Source organism: Peromyscus eremicus, chromosome 20, assembly GCF_949786415.1.
Source record: "Peromyscus eremicus chromosome 20, PerEre_H2_v1, whole genome shotgun sequence".
Lineage (NCBI taxonomy): Eukaryota > Metazoa > Chordata > Mammalia > Rodentia > Cricetidae > Peromyscus > Peromyscus eremicus.
In genome coordinates, this window is record NC_081436.1 from 14,488,788 (window position 1) to 14,508,180 (window position 19,393).

The window sequence follows — 19,393 nt, forward strand, 5'->3', positions numbered from 1 at the left end:
CTGGCCGCGCGGGCGGGGCCGTATAAGCCAATGAAAACCGAGGTTTTGAAAGGACACGGGGACTCAGCCAATGGCGACGCGGGGCGGGGCCTTCCGAGCCTCACCCCCCGCCCCCTCCCCGCAGGCCCCGCAAAGGAAGGTCACTCTCGGGCTCCGCGACTTACGCGTGTTCTTCCCTCGTTTTCCGTGGGCGTCCATGGCGCGTGGAGTGCGAGGAGCCGGCTCCCTCAGAGAGGCGGAAGTCCAGGAGGACACCCATGCGATTCTGAGGCCTTCGCTGACACTCGCCTTGTGTGTGTCACCCATCGCTCGCGCGCCACGGTGCGCACGTGGCTGGCCAAGGGAGAAAGCATTGCCCTCAGACCCTTCAGCCCAGCCCCTGCCTCCGCGGAGCACACCTTGTGTTTGCCCATCAGCTGGGCTCAGACCTCATGCTCCTAGCTGGGTGCCTATGGTAGCCTGCCTAACTAACCCCAAATCCTCTGCCCTGGGGGCCTGTCCCTCTGCTTTCCAGCCACCTGACAATGTGTCCATCGGCTGCCCACAGCTACCAGTGGGCCTTCGTTGATGGCTGTCATGTCCGTAGTCCCGTTCTGAGCAGCCCACGTAGACACGGCCAACAGCAATTTCCCTGTGCCCTTTATAAGGCACTGCTGAAATTGGACTCTACTGTTGTTGACCCCAAGCCAAGAGCAGCCTAGGACTTGGGAATGTGAGCGGTCATCTGCCAGCCTTAGCGGAGTCAGAACGGGTTGAGAGCAGGGCACTGAACCCATTTTGCAGTTGCTCCTAGGACCTGAGATGGATGTCTAAACAATGCAACTGATAATCCTGTGCTGTTACCTGGGGTATCTGGAGCCCGGCCTCTGGCTTGTCATTGTCCCTCTGACTCATGCCACAGACCACGCCAGTTTCCCCACTCTGGAACCCTTCTGAGGCACATACTGTCTTGATTCAATAATCCAGGGCCCACCCAGTTTCCTTGCCCCTTTCTGTCCCTGTGGCTTAGTCCCTCAAACTGCCTGGGTACACACACTCACAAGCACCTCCAATGGCGCGTGCTGTGAATGGGTCTCAGGTTCTTGGAGCTCTGTTTCTCTCTCCCCTGAAGTGCTTCCAGGAGGCTAACGGGCGTCTATCCAGAACAGAGCTCCCTGCAGCACTGACCAGCAGCATTCACAGGGCACCTGCTCAGGTGGAGTGTCTGCCTATGGGTGCTTCCAAAGGACCAGCTAAGAGTCCAACGGGACCTGTCCTCCTCCAGGCTGGGATAGTCTGGTTGTATTGGACCCCAGATTTGGGGAGAAGCAAGGAATCCGTGGAACAGAAAGCAGCCTTCTCCTCAGGTGGGGGTTTATCTTTATTGTGTTGTGGATAGATTACTCTATGGGCCTCTGTGTGTGTGTGTTGAGGACCGCAAACCTACTAAGCTCCACGACGTATCAGAATAGACCCTGGCCCTCATCCCCAGGAACCATACAGGCCTCATCACATTCCATTTGGCCTGAGGGGGAGGTCTGATAAGAGGCTTGATCTGAACAGCTACCCACGCATCTGCTCTGGAGAGGCATTGGGAAACCCCTGTGTCCCCAAATAATCCTGCCTCATCCTACCCGCTACCAGCAATGGGCATGGCTGACCCTATTTATTAATTTATCAGAAGGAGGTTCTGATGGGTCCTGTCCATGGAGCCTCTCACCTCCTCGCATGGGAGTCTAGACTGAATCAGACCCAGGGCTGCTGGTCCTGTGTTCCCCCTGGGCATGGCTGTCGGAAGCTGGACCTCAGGCCATCCCTGCGCCACAAGTTTCAACACCCCCAGCCAGTTCCTGTGCCGGGGACCAGTCCTCCACCTGTTTTTTCCTGGCTCCTGGAAGGCCCATCCGGTAAGCCTTAAAAATAGCCCTGGGCCCCACAGGTCAGTCATTCCACAGGCACCAGCAGAGCCGGAATACTCCAGATGAGAAGGTCCTTGCTGCAGATGCCCACGCCCCGTTCCTTGCCTTCCTACCACGCCAAGGGCGCCCTGGGTCCCAGATCAGTGTGACACGGGGAGAGTCCGTCTGTTGGCCTTCCCCTCTTAACCAGGTGTTACTCACGGAGGGGGCTGGTGGAGCGGGATGGATGCTACCAGAGGGTCTGTACTCTCTCTCTCTCTCCCACTCGGCTGCCCCCAAGCCATCCTGTCCCCCACGTGCTTGCAGCCTTGGAAACAGGCATTTCTGCCCTGCAGTGGGCACAGACAGGACGCACAGCCAGCCCCACCGGGTCACTCTGTCCTGCGGGTGGGAGGGGCCATGCTGTTGCTGTGGTGACCAGAGCCAGGCTGTCCTTCCTGCTAGGAAAGAAGAGATGATGGACTGGAGGATGGTCAGGGCCTCAGTCCACACACACACACACACACACACACACACACACACACACACGCATGCACGCATGCACGCACGCACACAGTCATATGTACTTACACAGACACACAAAACCACACTTCAGACACTCTTCAGATCTGTGATATCACAGGGAAGGACAAGGTGGGGGCACCTCCCACACTCTCCCCAAGCTGTCCTGCCCTGGTACCCTCAGTCTCCCTGGTGCCTTCACCTCCCTGCAGATCTCGTCCACATCCAGTGCTCTTGCCAATGACAGAGCCCATGTCCAACTGCCCCATAGGTAGGTCCTGGGTCTTCTCAACCCCTGGCTGTCTTCGATGTCCCTCCATCCCAAGAGTCTCCTCAGTTGCCCTTTATATCTCTATTCTGTCTTACCTCCTTCCTATTAACCCACTATCTCCTGTTTCTTGCCTCATCCCAGGCCAGGCCCAGTCCATGCCTCTGTGGCCTTCGGAGTCAATCCTTTCTACAAACGGTCCCTACTGGACCCTGAGCCACCTCTGACCTGGCTCCCACCAGAGTTGATGAGCCCAACTGAACAGGCCCCTCCTTGGCCCCGATTACCTAGCCAGGCAGTATCCCAGATAGGCACACCTGGCACCAGTCTCACACCCCTGGCCCTGGCCCTGGCCCCAGATCTAGACTTGGTGTTGTGCCAGGCCAACCTCTCCCTGAGCCTGGCTCTGGCCAGCTGATTAGCCAACAGGCCCTGGCTGCCCACCCTGTCAGGCCTGTCCAAGGCCAGGCCCCCAGGCTGGCTGGAGGCAGAGCCCTCAGTTTAAGGCAAGCAAGGCCCTTTCCCCTCCTGCCTCCACACTCCTTGGCAAACCTCTCCCGAATGAGAAGAGGAGCCAGAGGAGCTAGCCAGGATTTCGCAACATTTTGCCAAAGGCGTCCCTGGGTTGGGAAGGCCCAACAGGATCAGAAACAGAACCCCAGCCTGCATGAACTCTGGCCCAGCCACTGTTGCTGCCTCTTCCAACCTTGTCCCAGAGGCTGCTGGACATCATCTCCCTTCCCAGGGGACCCTGGCCTGTCCTAAGTCCTCAGCCTGAGCTGAGCCCGTCCATTGTTGACGAATTGCAGCTCCCCCTTGGCATGGTTCTTGCTGCCACTGAGAAGCATTTGCTCGCATTCTACTATAACCAGGGTGCACACATAGGCAGGCATACTCAACTGGCCTAAAAGACCCTGAAAAAGATGCCATGAGTATCCAGGCCTAAACCAAGTTTTCTATCATTCACCCAGAGCAGCGATGATGGTGGATGTGATGCCATCAGCCCATCCCATCTAGATCCAACTGTCTAGAAAACTTCAGCCACATTGGCCCCGACAGAGTCAGCTTGAGCTGGGGCTATGGGCCCATGTAGCAAGGTGGTCTGGGCAGGGTCCTGGCAGACTGGGCTGAAGGTCCTCTTCCTCACAAGGTTCCTGCCTGTGGTTAAACCCAGCTGCCCATACCATCTGTGCTGGACCAAGTTTGCCCCCACCCCCCTTCAACCTCTTTCTAGCTCACCTTCAGAATCCCAGCCTGTGTACCACAGTCCAGGACCCACCCAGCACTCAGACCTTGCTTTGCTACTGGCTGACATACCCTTCCAACTTCAGCCTCCCCGTGTATAGATGGGACTTCTGGTGACTGGTAAACACCTGTGAACCACTGTCCACAGTATCTAGTGGGTGCCTGGTGGGCACATAGCCTGGAATTTCATAACAGAGTCTCAAAACTTTCCACACGGGTTGGCTTATGGTGGGGCTCCACCATACGAGGGACACCTCTGGGCCAAGCCCAAGTATGTATGTGGTATAGGAATAGGAGTACTCATTCACACTCCTCCTACTTCTACCATGTCTACACAGGTAGGCGATTGCTTGGAACCTCCCTAACTCCTGGTGGAAGACTCTTGTCCCCTAGGAATGCAGAGGGGCCGGGAGAAATGTCCAGCTCAAGTGTGATCATGAGCTCGGAGATGCATACTGAGTGAGCACCTGCTGTGTGTGTCTATCAGTTTGCCATACTCACATGCCTCAAGTCAACCTAGGATGTTGATATTGCAGGTTCTTCCTGCCTCCCGTAGGTGCATGTGGCCAAAGAGAACAGCGCTGTTTGCTGGTGTGAAGACGTTGGGGTCCAGGACATGCCTGTGGACAGCAGCTGACTCCCCGGAGCTCTCAGAGAGGACTGTTTCTGCCAGCTTGACCTCTGCCCAAGAATAGTCAGGGCCGGGAGAGAAACAAGGCAAGACAGAAGACTGCTTCAGGTCAGATGTGAGTCAGCCCCTCTCTGATAGCTGTGGGCAGTACCCACACCGTGTGGAGCCGGAAAGCCTAGGTTCCCAATCTCTGTGGACCACCTCTAGTGGCTCAGAAATAGAGGAGGGTTGAGTAAGTTCCCAGTACCTGGGTATGGTGAGGGGGCAGTCAATGGTGTTGAGGAAAAAACATGGGCTCGAATTCTGCTTGTAGAAAAAAAGCTGGAAAAATCCCGGCATGTCTTCACAAAAGATCTAGGGAAGTACCAGCATGTCTTCACAGCACCTGGAGGTACGTGTTGGTATACCAGACAGCCAGGAGCCTGCCCTCACCTTCTTCCCCTTTCATACCTGCTGGGTATACCAGGCCTGCAGGCAGGGTCTAGATCCTGGAAGCCACAGTATGGATACAGAGCAGCCAGGCTGGGGCTGGGCTCTAGCACTAGTCCACAAAGCTGATGTTACCCCAGGCTGTGTCCTATTGCCCTTTCCAACCCACCCTCTGTTGAAAGGACACTGATCTGGCTCCTGAGCCAGGTGCTAATGGGCACCAGGAGCATTCATATCCCAAGATACAGCAGGAACAGAAGTAAGGGTGTCTGTGCCCACACCCAGCTGGCCAGGTCTATAGGGGAGTGATGAACCCAAGCTGTGGCTCCCTCCTCTGGAACCCCTCTGAGTCTCTCAGGCCCTTCCTGCCCCTTCAAGCAGTACTAGGTGAAGAACCAGGAGGGCCAGGAGCAGCTAAAGGCGACAGGGCCAGGGCTGCTGGAGCTCCAAGACAGTCCTTTGAGTCTGCTCTGGAACCCAGCTGTATGAGAGTCCAGAGAGACCCACTGAGGCCAGAGGAAGGCCTTGCCCTGTCCCTATCTCTGGGCAGGGTTTCACAAACCCATCCTGACCCTGGGACTCTGTGGTGGCCTGGGCAGGGCATCCAGTTCAGAAGTGGCTAGGCTTTGTTCCAACCACAAGACCACTTCCCTATTCCTAGGAAATGACAGGCATGGCAGTGGGGGAGGGGGGTGCCCTGGTCTGTACATAGGTTGAGCTGGCTTCTGCAGAGGGGAGGCCCCAACTCTTGACCCACTCACCACAAATTTCCAGTGATTGTTCTTGCTTCAGGAAGTGGGGTTTCCAGTTCTCCAGAACCCAGTCAGAGGGGTCCAATCTAGCCTCGAGGACACTCCAAAATGTCCCAATGGCTAGCCAGTTGGGATCAGTGCCCAAGAAGGAATGTACTTGGTGTCCATTGGCTCCCAGATGGGCACTGGGCTATAGGCACTGTAGTCAGCACCCCGCCATGTACTTTCACTGTTTGTGGGGTTCATGAACCTTCCTGCTTTTTTTCCTGAGCCCCCCTCCCGCAAGCTGGAGAGACCCACACATCACAACTGCCTCAGGGTCACCAGGTCCAAAGGCACAGCTTTGTGGCTTTTAGGATTGTCCCACTCCTCAGGAGGAAGATCCAGGGAACTTCATCAGGGGTGGTCAAGGGCTGTCCATTGTCTGGGGGCTGGGGAACAGAGGCCCAAGGACAGGCTACTCTACCTGCCTACCCACACCCCCAAGTGAGGCAGCTGAGTCCTCTTGGGGTAAGGCAGGACTTGATTATCATCCACTATGGGACCCTCCTCACAACGTTCAGGCTCCTGCCTCTCCCCCCACCCCCCCACCCCCCGGCCCTGTGCAAAGCAGTCAAGGAGAGCTGGCTTGGGGATTAAAATGGCGTGGGGTGGGCACCTGAGACGGGAGACTGGGGTTGAGGGTCCTCAGGCACAGCCCCACTCCTTACCCCCATCCTACTAACTAGAACGCTTGCGCAGGAAGCCCAGTGGCTGAGTCAGCGCTCCAAATGGAAGGAATGGGAAGAATTCTACACTTTCACTCTCTGGCTGGGTTCCCACCCTGAGTACTTCCCCAGTTCCCCCAACTCCACACCACCCCTGCCCCCACCCAGGTTAGTAGCCTACAGGCCCCAGCTCCTTCTCCTCCAGAACCCCTTCCAACTCCCACTGCCTCTCCGACCTTGGTGATTATTGAGCTCTAACTGGCTCCTTGGGGCTGTGGGTGCCAGGCCGACAGCCTGGCACTTAGAAGACCTGCTGTCCAGAGTCCATCTGCCTATGTCAGCACTGCCCCCCCCCCCCGGGTCTAGGCAGCCAGTCTCACTGTCTACACAGGGCTCTGCTTGACTTTCTGGGCTTAAGCTGCAAAGCTGAGCTGTGTTGGGGTACCTGGGATCCATGCTCATCTCCTGGATCAGAGGCACAGCGGTGCCCGCTGACCATACAGAGCCTGCCTGTGCCTCCTGCCTCACGCCTGACCAACCATTCTGCCCTCTGAACACACCTGCTTTTCTGAGCACATACTGCTGTCCCTCGGATAGAGAAAGGTCAGCCCCAGCCAGGCCGGCAGTAGGGTGGGGAGTGGGGAAAGGGGAAGATGAAAGTTGGTGGGGGTGGGGGCTGAAGTTGGGGGAGGGAGGGGATGAGCAGATAGCCCACAAAGCCTTTCAATCAGCACCATGCTAAAGTGCTGGTATCACCCAAAAATCTGTGATCCAGTCCTTTTGAAAGATTTGGGGACAAGGTTACAGCTCTGAGTTCCCTTAGCCAGGTTCAGCCCTGGGTTGTGTAAGGAGGAAGGAGAAGAAGAGAGAAAAGCTCAGGGTTCCCCAGGAGCTTGTGGGGCCAGGGAGATGAAATCTCTTGCCCATTGCCCTCGAAGTCCAGCCAGCCACTCTTGCTAACCCCAGGTCCCTATCTGAGCATAAGTATACATCTACTAGGTAATAGTAGGGAAGTAGTCTAAATGGGAATAGGAGACACCCAGAGCAGGGGACCAGCTTTCTGTCCCTCAGGGGAAGAACTGACAACCTAGGCAGGTAGCCCCAGGTCCAGTATCCATTCCAAGGAGAAGACTTATGGACCCCAGGGAATATGTGCAAAGGAGATCTCCACTGGCTCCATGACCTGCTCCTCTGTCTTTACTCTCTGTGGGTTCCGGTCCCGGCCACACCCTTGCCTGGGTGTTCCCAGAGTGGCTTCAGTTTCCCTAGAGGCTGTGGGAGGGGAGCCGCTGACTAGCAGTTTCTGGGACGCAGTTTTGGGGTTTCGACCCGGCCCTGGTAACCCGCCCAAATGAACAAGTTGGCTGCTCTTGGACCCTAGGCAGAGGCTGCCCCACGGGCAGCAGCAAAAAGGTCATTCACTTCGTGCTATCCAGCTGATGCATAGGCTCTAATACCCAGCTGGCCCTGTGCCAGCTGATTCACCTGCAGCCCTAGAACCGAGGCCCCGCTACTGCTCCGTAACCAAGGGTCCTCCTCAGCTTTATCTGTCTCTAGAGGTTTCTGAGCATCTGAGTCTCCTGCTCACAACCCTTCATTGAATCCCTATTGCCTGAGGAGGAAAGGCAGAGATTAGGCCTCAGTTATCAGCTGTAGAATGGGTTTGCTGGGAGCTCCACCCACCTGGTAGGACTTCAGGGGAAACCTCAAAGTCTATAAACAGTCTGTAAGTCTATAAGCGGATCCTGACCCACTCTGACATCTCAGTTCTTCCCAGCACCCAGAACTACCTTTCACCTCCAGGACCTGGCTTGATGCTCCCTGTGTGTCCTCGGACCTCAGCCAGGGCTTTGTCTCTTCCAGAGGCCCTAAAGCCCAGCTAGGCGAGCTCCACAGGCCTGCAAGAGGGTGAGTGATGCATAGGAATGGCCTGGGTGTTGGCTCAGGCCTTGGTGGGGTCCTTCCAGGCCTTGGCAGCTTGTCGAGGGAATAGGCTGGCTGGCAGGAGAGGGGATGAACAGTAGCACCCATACATGTAGGACCTGTACACAGGTTCTTTCCTGTCTTGACATCTTCTTGATTATTGTTTATAGGTAGGGAAACTAAGGCTTGAGAAAGTAAAGTGGCTGCCCCCAAGATAGCCAGGAGGGAGCCTGGGTATGTGGTCGTACTCAGGTTTAGTCCAGGCCCTCGAAGGTTGTGCTGGAGGAGCAGGGGCCCTGGCCCTCACAGTTCTCTGTGCCAGGTGCTGCTGCTGCTGCCGAGGTAGGAATGGCCAGAGGCTGCGGGGCAAGGGCTGGTTGGGATGACGGAGCTGGCTCCAGTAGGGGTGAGGGGACCTCAGCCGGGTCTGCCCTTCTGAGATCTTGCTTAGCTAGACACAATCTCTCAGCAGAGGTGATTTAGTGACCTGTCCAGCAGGTGTGGAGCCCCTTAGCGGCCCCTGGACAAGGCGAGCATGAAGCCAACCTGGCCACTGGGGGGTCAAAGGAATGAGGAGCAGGGCAGCTGTCAGACCAGCCCTGCCACAGCCAGCTCCAGGGCTTAGAGTGTTGGCTGGCTTCTCAGGGGCTGAGGTTAGGCTGGGCAGAGCCAGGGATGGGGCTGGAGTCTCTGCGTCTTTCAACACCCAGGGACCCGGTCCAGGTTTGGCCTCCTGGTGAGGCTGCCTTTCCCCAGCTCTGCTGGGTGCTTTCTGCTTCTGACCCATGAAGATGGGTGGAGTGTGCATTTGGGTGCTGTCCAGCCCACCTATTCCTCTCTCTATCCTAGCCTTCAAGGCTCAGCTGTACCTGCTCTGCCACTCCCAGCTGAGCCAACACCCCCAGCAGGTGGCCACCTGACGGAGGTGATGCCCATGACGCAGGACAGGGCCTGTGTCCTGCCTACCTCCTGGCTGGGCCCCAGTGCACATGTCCACGTGAGCAAGCAAGCAAAGGCGTAAGCGCGCGCGCGCACACACACACACACACACACACACACACACACACACACACGTGTAGCTTCACCTGTCAGACCGGTTCTGCACCATCAGCCAGGCCTCTGTAAGGTTCACATTGGTATAGGACTCACTGCCGCAAGCCCTCTATATACTCACCATGTCCCAGCCCCCAGCACATGCCCTAGTGATACCCAGCCTCGGCTTTCTTACCCGTGAGCCAGAGAGTACAGCTTAAGCCAAGGATTTTGTGAGACTGGGCATGAGGAGACACTTTGCAGCTGAGTAGAGCGTATCTCCAGCATGGAGAAGTATGGAGACCACACACACCCCCACTCTCCCACCCCCCACCCCCACCCCCGCCTCTGCCTCATGAGGCTGAGCTGGCAGTGAGGCCAGGAAATCCAGCCACTTATCCACCGTTTCACAACCTACCTCATGAGGGACCCTTGCAGACGTGGAGGATGCCAGCTGGGCTCTGCTTCACTGAGTCCAGTCCGCTGGGTCTAGGAAGAGACTGCCATAGATAGCCCTGGTGTGTGGAAGAGGCTTGGCAGAGCAGCAGCCCCAGATGAGCCCCAGTGGGCGGCTGTCAGTTCATTCCTTAGCCATGCGCTAGCTGATTGAAAGACTCAGTCACCAACCTGATGTCCCCCCAGACCAGACACATAGTCCTGCATCTCTGTTCCCTAGGGCTGATAGGATCACACTCCCTTCTGTCTCTGGCATCAGCAACTCACCCCGAGGGAGACTCCGGGGCTTCAGAGGTGACGTGTTTGTGCTTGTGAACAGGACCTGTGTGAGCCTGGGGTATGCAACAGGATGTATGAGGATGGAGGGAATGTGTGGGTCTGAGGGCGCTGGATGGGGATGATGACGGAGAGGGCAGAGGGCAGCATGGGAGGGGGTGGTGAAGGAAGGGACATGAGGTGTGGGGATAGGTAGGGGTCAAGGTTCACGGAGGTCTCTGGGCATTAAATGTAGGTGGAGACTCAGTATTGGCAAGACGATGTAGACGCATGCTGAGGGGTGAGAATGCTGTGGACGGCGGTGAGGGGTCACAGGGCAGAGATGGAGGTGGGGCAGTATGGATGGGCCAGTGGGGCAGGATTAGCCAGGATGGTTGGGGACACAATGGGCCCTTGTCCCATGCCGGGCTCCAGGCGCCCTGAGCAAACACACACCCTGTTCCCGCTGCACACTGTGTCCCCAACTGGCCGTGGCTTGGGGCCAGCAGGGAAAGTAGCCTGGCCAGGACACGTGCCGAGCTTGTCCCTGTGGCCTCCACAGAACCCTCTGCATAGCACCCAGGAGTCCCTTGTGCTGGGTGCTCTACTTAGCTGCTCTCTGCTGCCTCGCTGCTGCCGCCGGTCATTTCTGGAGTCCTATGGAAGAGGGGCCTTGCACCTCCACTCTTCCCTGGCTGTCCTCTCCGGCCCTGGGGACCTAGCTGCCGCCTTGTGCTGTCTCTGGACGCTTTGCCTGTGACAGAGGCCAAACTTGTCAGGTCTGGTTCCAGTCCCTGCTGAGGCCCCTCCTGGGCACTGGCCCTCTCTGGACAGTGACTAGCTGCAGCAATAGCTCCGCCAGACATCCTGCCCACACCCAGCTCTCCCATGGCTTGGCCCAGATCTGCTCTATGACAGGGTGGCTGGGTCCCCAGCATGTACTGAAAAGGTCCCTGGCCAGGACTGGGAGTCAGGAAGGACAGGGATGGAATCCTCCCACAGAGGCCTGAGCCAGGGGCATGAGGAGTGCCCCTTATCGAGTTTCTAAATGGGGCTGGAAGGGGTACAGTGCTGATGTGACCAGAATCACCTCTATCTCTTGGCACATCTCTGGTAGCAGCAGAAGCAGCCTCCACACTGATAGACACCTGAGACACCTTGCTACCTACCGACATGGTACCTTCAGCGGGACCAGAAACTATGGGAGAGACAGACCCTAAAAGGGTCAGTGGGAGAAGAGTACTGCCAGCCTCCCCAAGACACATGCTGAAAGACCTTCTGTGGGGCAGCACAGGCTGAGACCCCTGCCATGCAGCACCAAGGCACCTCCAAGCATAGGACATTAGTGATGGTAGTCTGGGCACAGGGAAGCTTCATGGGAGAAGGTCCGTGTAGCCCCATGCACTGAGCAGCTCTGTGACTCCGGTGGGGGTCGGGTGAGATGAATTAGTGGCTGTGTAAACCTGATGATCTAAGTCTGGTACCCGAGGCCCACAACGGAAGGAGAGAACCATCTCCCAAAGGTCATTCTCTAACTTCCATATATATGACACGGTATGTGCGAACTCTTAATCAAATACGTATCACACACACACACACACACACACACACACACACACACACAAAGAGAGAGAGAGAGAGCGCTAAATTAATTAAAAACAACAACAAATAAAAAGTCAAATGAGATGAGCGAGCAGTTTCCCAAAGATCCAGGCACTTGGCCACTGGGAAGTCACTAAGCGCTCCCCCAAGATAGGTTTCTGGGCTTCTCTTTGGGATAGGATCGACCACGTGCCCCTCCCTCACTGGGTACCTAGGTTCTTCTGGGGGCAGGACAGTGTGCACTGGGTACTTGGCTAGGCCCACAGGATGGCAAGAGAGTCCCTGTCACACAGCCACCCTGGTCCTACATGATACTTGGTTCAGAGGCTGACTGACTAGTATTGGTACCAGGGCCCAGAACTGGTTGGGTATAGACTCCCCAGCCGACCTCATCACCAAAGAGTGAGTGATGGGAGGGCTGAGACCCCTGCTCCCTCCCTCTTGGTGTTAGGATGCCATGTGGTCACGCTGAGGACAGGGTTGAGCAGTAACCAGAGCTGGACACTGAGGTTGTGCCAGCCTCGTATCCAGGGTGGCAGGAGTCAAGTCCCAGGCCAGGCTAGGCGAGCAACTAGGGACCCTCTGTTAAAGGGATGTCCCTCAGCTGTCATTTACTGCAGGGGAGGGACTTTGATGTAGCCAGCCAGCACCCCCACCTTGGCCGGACAACAGTGACCCTGCGGGGAGGTGGGCGGGGCGATAGGAGGTATGGAAACCGGGTTCCTAGGAAGTCCTCGTGCACATTTATACGGAGGTGAGATGATCCTACAGGCCCACAGCACCCACCTGCCTCTAGGCCAGCCTCAATTTAGAGCCACACTGAATCTGACCATTATCACCAAGTACCTCTACCTGTCAGAGGCCTGTACCCTAAATACTACTGACCCCTAAAACCTTCAACCCTGTCATTCTGAATCTCCAGCTGAAAGTCAGCCATGGACCACAGCCAGGGCCTAGATGATTCTGGGCCGCAGAATGTCTCCTCTCTTGCAGGTCAGTTGGGAGGACCTGGTCCTGGCCCAGTTTGAGGATAGGGAGAGTCAACAACCCAGGCCCAGGTGCATCATTGCCAAGCTCCTCAGTTGGTGGAGGGAGCTGTAGGGTAGCAGGGCATGAAGTGTCTTCTAACCCCTGGTATTAGTCTATCTACTTTCCCTATGGCCCCGGTCTTGAACTCACAGAGGTCTACATACACCTGCCTCCTGAGTGCTGGGATTAAAGATATGTGCCATCAGACTTGGCCATGCCCCATCCTGTGGGCCTAGGGCTAAGGGCAGGGGAGTGGATTCTGAGCAGGCCCTAGGCCTCCTCTCTCTGAGATGCAGAAGGACAGTAGAGTATGGACAATGACCAACCCGGGGAGGCTTTGGGCATGAACCAAGCTTGGAGACAGAGATCTAAAGAAATCTGCCTGCTTAAGGGTAACTGCTGAGTGCCAAGGTGAGCCCGAGATGTGTGGTAACTGAAGACTTTGAGCTCCAAGTCCATGGCAACAGAGGTGGACAAAGATATCTTTAAGAATGTACACACTGGGGCTAGGGTGTTGCTAGGTGGCCAAGAGCTTGCTAGCATGCACAAGGACGTCAGTTTTTTCTCCAGCCACACAAACAAACACACATGTTTTAATGCTTACATTGTTAAATGTCTCAGGTCATCAGTAGAGCCGGGGGCCTGAGCTGCCTGGCAAATCTGCCCTATAGAAGAGTAGATGTTAAAGGGTCCCTGACTTTCTTCTTTGGTTCACGGGCTATGCGAGACCACTGTATCCACACACTTCTTCAGGCCACTTATGGCCACTCCTTCCCTGAGGGGCCAAGTTCAGGCTTGCAAAGGACACCTCAGGCAGCCCACCTCACCCTGTTTCCCTTCACCCAGCGTCTACCTCTCTTTCCCAACTTTTGGCCCTATGGGGTCTAGCGAGCAACGGAAATTCACAACCCCAAAATTCAAGGTCCCTTGTTCAAGAATTAGGGAAAAGTGATACTATAGGTATTAAAATACACAGTTTTTTTTTTCGATAGTTTCAACTTGTATTTTCTGTCATATAACGTCATCCTAAATGAAGGAAAAATTAAGAGTTGATTTTCCCACCCCCTGGAAATATTGGAAATCAAACCCAAAGCTCTCCGCCTGCTAGGCATGCACTCAACCACTGAGCAACACTGCCAGCCCCCACCCCCCCCCTTCCCCACCTTTGTTTTTGAAGCAAGGTCTCACTTTGGAGCCTTTGCAGGCTGGACTCTACATAGACCAAGCCAGCCTTGAACTCACAGCGGTCCTTACACTCACAGTGATCCACCTGTCTCTGCCTCGAAAGTGCTGAGATTAGCGATGTATGCCACCACACCTAGAGCCTTCCACTTTTAATATTTTTAATTTAATATATTTTAATATTTCTCACTAAGTTGCCCAGGCTGGCCTTAAACTCACTCTGTAGCCCAGGCTGGCCTTAAACTTGTATCCCCCTTGCTTCAGCCTCCTGAGTCAAAGGCAGATTTTTCAGTGGCTGTGCTGAGATCTTGGGGCTCCATCTCCACGTTTGTTTTGTTCTCGCCGGGCTGCTAGAGGCACTGCTATCTTGTTTTGACTGTGGTAATATATAAATAGCACAAAGGTTGCTTTTTTTGCCATTATTAAGTCTACAGTTCATGTCATCAGGCAGACTCACAATGCATCCATCACCGCCATCGTCTCCAGGATCACTGAAGAACCCCAAAACCTGTGCCGATTACACAACTCCGGGTCCCAACCCCAGCTGCTGCAACTACCATCCTACCTTCTGTCTCTCGGACTGTGACGGCCCCAGGGACCTCACATACCCAGAACCCCCAATGTTTTCCTCTTACATCCAGCTTCTCTGCCTATGCCCCACTCTATGGTGTAGCATTCATCAGTTCTCTTCCTTTTCAAGTCCGAATCATGTTCCATCGTGTGGATGTGCCATGCCTGGATCATCCACCCATCAGTCCTGGACACTGGAGTGGCTTCCATGTTGTGACCATGACAGATGGCACCGCCACGTGTGAAGCCAGCTGGGCAGGGAAGGGTGTGAGGGTCTGTGTAGTTCTCCATATTCTAGACTTAGAAGTGGAATGGGCTGGACCATACAGTACTATGGTCTGAATGTGTCCCTGAAACTCAAATGTGGGAAGCTCAGTCCCCGATTGGGTGGTGCTGAGAGATGAATCCCAAGGCCTGACCCTCAAGGATGGGGGCCTTGCCTTGATGCCCTTATCATGGGATTGAGCTCCTGGCATCATAACTAGTTCAGCTCCTCCTGCTCCTGCTCTTTGGCTTCTGCCTCAACCCTGTCCTTTTTTTTTTTTTTTTTAACCTGCTTCCTCTTCTCCCTTGTCTCTCTGTGCTCTTCTCTCTTGCTTTCTGTGTTCTACCACAGGATAACAGAAAGAAAGCCCTCACCAGACTCCCACACACCCCTGAGTCCCTAGCTTTTAGAGCTATGAGCGTTGAGCCGCTTCAGTCCTGCTTGTGAATGACCAGATCTCGGGAACTGTGCTGTAACTACACGAAACAGAGGGGCCCAGAGGAACTCGTGACAAGCCCTCTGAAGAATGGCAGCTGCCCTGTGTTCCACGCGCACCGCCACTTACCATCTTCATTTTCTCACAGCAGCCATCCCTGCGGGTATGAAGTGGCGTCTGACTGTAGATTTAGAAGGCAGTGCCCTGTCTTTCCTGACCCCTTCCTGCCCCCACCCCAGCTCAGACTGTGTTGACCTTACTCTCCTGCTCCCCCACCCCCTGCCCAAGTCTGTGCTCTTGCAGCCCTTGCAGCTGAACTTGGCTGGAGAAACCCCCACCTGCACCTTCTGTTCCAACCTTCCCCGCCCAAACTCTGGCATCCCATCCTAGATGCCCTTTCTGTGAGTGCCCCTAGCAGGATCCCTCTCCAGGCATTGCTTCCCCACCAGGGTTACAAACCCATCCTCTCTCCTGTTGACAGGTCTCCATAGACCACCAGCCGTGGGACTCCAGACAGAGCAAGCTCCTCACAGTGTGTGTCAGGCTAGCTTCCATACTGCTTCCATGGCCAGCACACAGTTCCTGGACCCTCCCTCCCGGCCCACCTCCCTTGGTGGATCTAGGACTCCAGTCTGGACCTCTATCTCATGAGAACCATCCACATTGGTTTTTTAGACGGGGTCTCTTACTGAGACCCAGGACTCATTTAAACTAGGCTGGATGACTGATGAGCCGCAAGGATCCTCCTGTCTCTGCCTCCCTTGTGCTGGCATTAGAAGTATGCACCACCACACCCATTTTTTAAAATGGATGCTGGGTGGTAGAGCATGGATCCTAATGTTTGCACTTTATTAACTGAGCCATGTCCCACGCCCCTTCCTGCTCCTTTCTCCCTGTTCTCACAGTGGTGTTTTGATGCGGTTTGGGGGCTTCTCCCTCTGCCCTCCTGAGGACACAATCTGTGTTTGCCCATCCACTCCAGAATTTCCTACACCACCCTCCTGCTGCCCCAATGATAGGTCCAGTTCGGCTCATGGGTCATCCCAAGTTCTGGTCTTGCCACCCTTTTCTACCTCAGCTATCATGCTAAGGTCAGGGTCCAGTTCCACTTCAACACTCTGTGACTGACTTGCCTGACCCAACATCCATTCATTATCACAGTTTCTGAGTGGGTCTGACCCCCAGCTATGGTTTAGCTGCCTCCCTCCATCTTGAAAGTGCCCCCTGGTGAGAACCTGGGGTCTGATTGGGCTGTGATGCTCTGAAGCATGACCCCTTTGGCGCTACAGGACCCAAGTATGGGATGGGAGGCAAACTCTTAAAGACGCAGCTTTTGCCTCCAGAGTCCTGGGACCCTGAGTGCCTGGTGAGCAGTGAAACTTTGGGTGGGTCATGAGCTCATTTCCCAGGACAGCTCTGGCGATTAGACCCTCTGCAGTCTGTAGACATGCACACCTTCTGATCCTGTCCCTGTGGGTTACTGCTGGCTGTTGGAATAAGGGCTGCATGTTCTGGAGTTCTGGATGCTCACACTCTGGAGGTCCCTGGATTGAGGCTATTGCCTGGTGTGCTGACAACTATTTTCTCAGTCCTATGAGGGATTACAGAGACTCGGGATTCTAGCGGAGAGAGTGGTGTTGAGGCTGAGGTTGGGGTGTGGTACCAGAAAAAGTGGTATGGAGGAGGCTTAGGTCTAAAGTGACTCATTCTCCCCACCTCCTCTCTCTCTCTCTCTCTACACACACACACACACACACACACACACACACACACACACACACATCTGCCACCCTGCATGGGGCTCACTGTGGCCATGAACAGCTGCAGCTTTGTGCCTTCAGAAACAGGAGGCAGTGGCCTCAGCTACTCCAGACACCCAGGCGCTGCCTGCAGCCCCAGAGTTTAACGCGCTAGGCATCTTGGGCTATTTCTTGTTTCCCACACATGGCCTCCGCGACCTGGGGGCTCACTCAAGGGGCCTGGGATTTGCAGTGGGAGCTGGGGGAGGGGCAAGTCACGTTCATGCACACACAGCCCTTCATTCACTCTCTCAGTCTCTCATTCACATTCATTCACTCTCTCAACTCTCATTCTCTCACACTCATTCATCATTGGTTCGCTCACCATCCATTTGTTCATTCACTCACTCATTTATTCACTTACCCTCATTCACTCACTCGTTAACACATGCATTCACTCATTACTCCTTCATTCATTCACTCACTCATCCTTCAGTCATTAACTAACCACTTACTATTCACCCATTCATTTATTCACCACTCATTTACTCTGCCCAGTGAATTCCCTTTTCCTAGGAGCTAACCCTGGCTAGTTCCCTTTCCTGCTGTCGGGTTGACACAACTGACATGTCCAGAGGGGGCTCCAGGATTCCCTCTTGGCGAACAGACGCCACAGGGGATGTTCTGCCTTCCCTTCCTTTTATCACCTACGATAGGTTTCTGGCTTTGGTGCTCAATCTGCAGACAAATCCTTGGACTTCGGGAAGATCAGGAGGGATGATGCTCCTAAGGTCAGGGCTCATAGCACGTACCATGTGAGCATCTACTCTGTGTCTGGCCTAGTGTGGCTAGTGAGTCCCCTTGACAAGAAAACGAGGGGATCTCGAATAATGGGGACAAGGCTGCAGGACATTCAAAAACCACAGAAGACTAGACACGGGGACCACAACACAAGGCTGGCACCATGGATGCTGCATCTGGACCATGAGTGCTGGGATTGGACCTAGACAGCAGCAATTTCCCAGCAGCCCCCAGCTCTCCCACCTCAAACAAGGGTGATATCCCCTGAGCTATTCTGTGCCAGGTAGTGCCAAGGTCACTATGTCCAAACTGCCCTCCTTCACCTCCATCTGACCTTCTGACTTTGTCTTTTTTTTTTTTTTTGGTTATTTTTTTTTTTTGGTTTTTCGAGACAGGGTTTCTCTGTGTAGCTTTGCGCCTTTCCTGGATCTCACTCTGTAGACCAGGCTGGCCTCGAACTCACAGAGATCCTCCTTGCTCTGCCTCCCGAGTGCTGGTATTAAAGGCATGTGCCACCGCAGCCCAGCTCTGGCTTTATCTTAAACTCATGCTTTTCTCATAGGAAATCCCTCCCAGCTCCGCACTCTCATCCTTCTAGTCTCAAGTCAACTTCCTGAAGAAGCAGGTGGCCTAGCTTCAGCCCCCACCCCAGAGCTCTCTCCCCATCAGCCCAGCGAGAAGGCTGCAGAATTGAGGTGTGAGAGTGTGGGGCATCAGCCAGACCTGGATGAATCCCCTCCCCACCCCCGCCCGGCTCCGCCTCAGAGCAGCGTCCTACATGCTCACCAGTGATGCAGCCTAACCCTTACCCAGATGGGGCACAAGAGGTGTTCAGTGGTGGCCAAGCTGGACATGAGAATAAAGGAGCCAATGAGTGAAAGAGCAGCATCTGGGAGCCTTCCCAGGCAGGTTGGAGAGCCATTGGCTGTCAATCCACACACCATTGCTGGCCCAGCTTCTGCAGCGCCAGGCGCCACACGGTGCCTCACGGCTGTCTGAGTATGGGTGACTCTGACAGGGCAGCTGGGTTCGGTGCTCCCTCCCGTTAGAGGCAGGGGAGACCTGCCATCTCTTGCCTCCCTGGCAGGTAGTGTTGGAGTTGGGAGCAACTGCTCTTGGGCCAGGTGGAGGAGGGACTGCTGGGTGATGACAAGTGACTTTGTGTGTGTGTGTGTGTGTGTGTGTGTGTGTGTGTGTGTGTGTACACAAACAGGTCTGTGCTGTGTACGTGCAGAGGTGAAGATGCTGAGCATGCCTGGGTTGATGTATGGTGTTGGTGCATGCCTGACATGTGAACGCACACTTGCTCATGCAGCAAAGGGTTAACCAGGGAGTAGCATGCAGTATGTGGACTGTCACCTAATGCTGGCACGGGTAGCTGGAACACACGGTCACTGATCCAGGACCAGGACCTAGCTGGCCTTCACTGTGTGTTTGTGTTCCTTGGGCTTTTGGCTACTTTGGTCTCCTGGCTCCTGGATAGCTCACCTCCCCCCCCCCCCGCCGTCCCCCCACCCCCATCATTTTCCAGCCCTTCTCTGTGAGACCGCCCTACGTTGGAGTATTAGTTCATAGACTGCCCTTAGAGGCACCCTTGGCTATGGAACCTAACAGGAACACACACACACACACACACACACACACACACACTGAACGTTTGTGGCTGGTCTCT